The sequence below is a fragment of the Scomber japonicus genome, chromosome 8, assembly GCF_027409825.1.
Source record: "Scomber japonicus isolate fScoJap1 chromosome 8, fScoJap1.pri, whole genome shotgun sequence".
In the NCBI taxonomy this organism is placed as follows: Eukaryota; Metazoa; Chordata; class Actinopteri; order Scombriformes; family Scombridae; genus Scomber; species Scomber japonicus.
The window spans coordinates 308,485-310,836 of record NC_070585.1 but is presented as its reverse complement, the minus strand read 5'-3'; positions in this window follow the sequence as shown (position 1 = coordinate 310,836).

Sequence of the window (2,352 nt, the reverse complement as noted above, 5' to 3'; positions counted from 1 at the left end):
TGCCTGAAATGATAAATCATCATTATTAAGCAACTAATCAACAAAACCAAAATCATTAGACCAAATAATAAGCAACAGTTAAAGGATAACATAAATAATTTACATAAATATCAACATCTGTGAGTATCTGGTCCCAAGTCATATTTTTTCCACATAAGTTGAACTTGGTTCTAGTCAATGTGTCGTTTGTGTAGCCTGTTATAATACTGCAGTGATTGTTACAGCTGAAAACAAGTGAATATCAAGTGTTACAGGGTTGGATTGACCTGTGATAGAAGAAGTGATGTCCATCCATCCATCCATCTTCTTCCGCTTATCCGGAGTCGGGTCGCGGGGGCAGCAGCCTAAGCAGGGAAGCCCAGACTTCCCTCTCCCCAGCCACTTCGTCCAGCTCTTCCCGGGGGACCCCGAGGCGTTCCCAGGCCAGCCGAGAGACATAGTCTCTCCAGCGTGTCCTGGGTCTTCTCCGGGGTCTCCTACCGGTGGGACGTGCCCTGAACACCTCACCAGGGAGGCGTCCGGGAGGCATCCTGATTAGATGCCTGAGCCTCCTCATCTGGCTCCTCTCAACGTGGAGGAGCAGCGGGTCTACTCCGAGCTCCCTCCGGATAACTGAGCTTCTCACCCTATCTCTAAGGGAGAGCCCAGCCACCCTACGGAGGAAGCTCATTTCGGCCGCTTGTACCCGCGATCTTGTTCTTTCGGTCACTACCCAAAGCTCATGACCATAGGTGAGGGTAGGAACGAAGATCGACTGGTAAATTGAGAGCTTCGCCTTTCGGCTCAGCTCTCTCTTCACCACGACGGATCTGTGCAGAGTCTGCATTACTGCAGACGCCGCACCGATCCGCCTGTCGATCTCCCGTTCCATCCTTCCCTCACTCGTGAACAAGACCCCGAGGTACTTGAACTCCTCCACTTGAGGCAGAATCTCATCCCCGACCCGAAGAGTGCACTCCACCCTTTTCCGGTTGAGGACCATGGCCTCGGATTTGGAGGTGCTGATTCTCATCCCGGCCGTTTCACACTCGGCTGCAAACCGATCCAGTGAGAGTTGGAGGTCACGGTCTGATGAAGCCAACAGGACCACATCATCTGCAAAAAGCAGTGACCCAATCCTGAGGTCACCAAACCGGACCCTCTCCACACCCTGTCCAATCCTGTCCATAAAAATTATGAACAGGATCGGTGACAAAGGGCAGCCCTGGCGGAGTCCAACTCTCACCGGAAACAAGTCCGACTTATTGCCGGAAATGCGGACCAAGCTCTGACACCGGGAACGGACGGCCCTTATCAGGGAGTGCGATACCCCGTATTCCCGGAGAACCCCCCACAGAATCCCCCGAGGGACACGGTCGAATGCCTTCTCCAAGTCCACAAAACACATGTGAACTGGTTGGGCAAACTCCCATGCACCCTCAAGGATCCTGCAGAGGGTGTAGAGCTGGTCCACTGTTCCACGGCCCGGACGAAAACCACACTGCTCCTCCTGAATCCGAGATTCGACTATCCGACGGACCCTCCTCTCCAGCACCCCCGAATAGACCTTACCAGGGAGGCTGAGGAGTGTGATTCCCCTGTAATTGGAACACACCCTCCGGTCCCCCTTCTTAAAAAGAGGGACCACCACCCCAGTCTGCCAATCCAGAGGCACTGCCCCCGATGTCCACGCGATGCTGCAGAGTCGTGTCAACCATGACAGCCCCACAGCATCCAGGGCCTTGAGGAACTCGGGGCGGATCTCATCCACCCCCGGGGCCCTGCCACCGAGGAGCTTTTTAACCACCTCGGCGACCTCCACCCCAGAGATAGGAGAGCCCACACCCGAGCCCCCAGGCCCTGCTTCCTTACCAGAAGGCGTGTTGGTGGGATTGAGGAGGTCTTCGAAGTATTCCTTCCACCGATCCACAACGTCCCGAGTCGAGGTCAGCAGCACACCGTCCCCACCGTACACAGTGTTTACGGTGCACTGCTTCCCCCTCCTGAGACGCCGGATGGTGGTCCAGAATCTCTTCGAAGCCGTCTGGAAGTCTTTTTCCATGGCCTCACCGAACTCCTCCCATGTCCGGGTTTTTGCCTCAGCGACCGCCCTAGCTGCATTCCGCTTGGCCTGCCGGTACCCGTCTGCTGCCTCCGGAGTCCTACAGGCCAAAAAGGCCCTATAGGACTCCTTCAGCTTGACGGCATCCCTCACCGCCGGTGTCCACCAGCGGGTTCGGGGATTGCCGCCCCGACAGGCACCGACCACCTTGCGGCCACAGCTCCGGTCAGCAGCCTTAACAATGGAGGCACGGAACATGGCCCACTCGGACTCAATGTCCCCCGCCTCCCCCGGCACATGGTCGAAGCTCT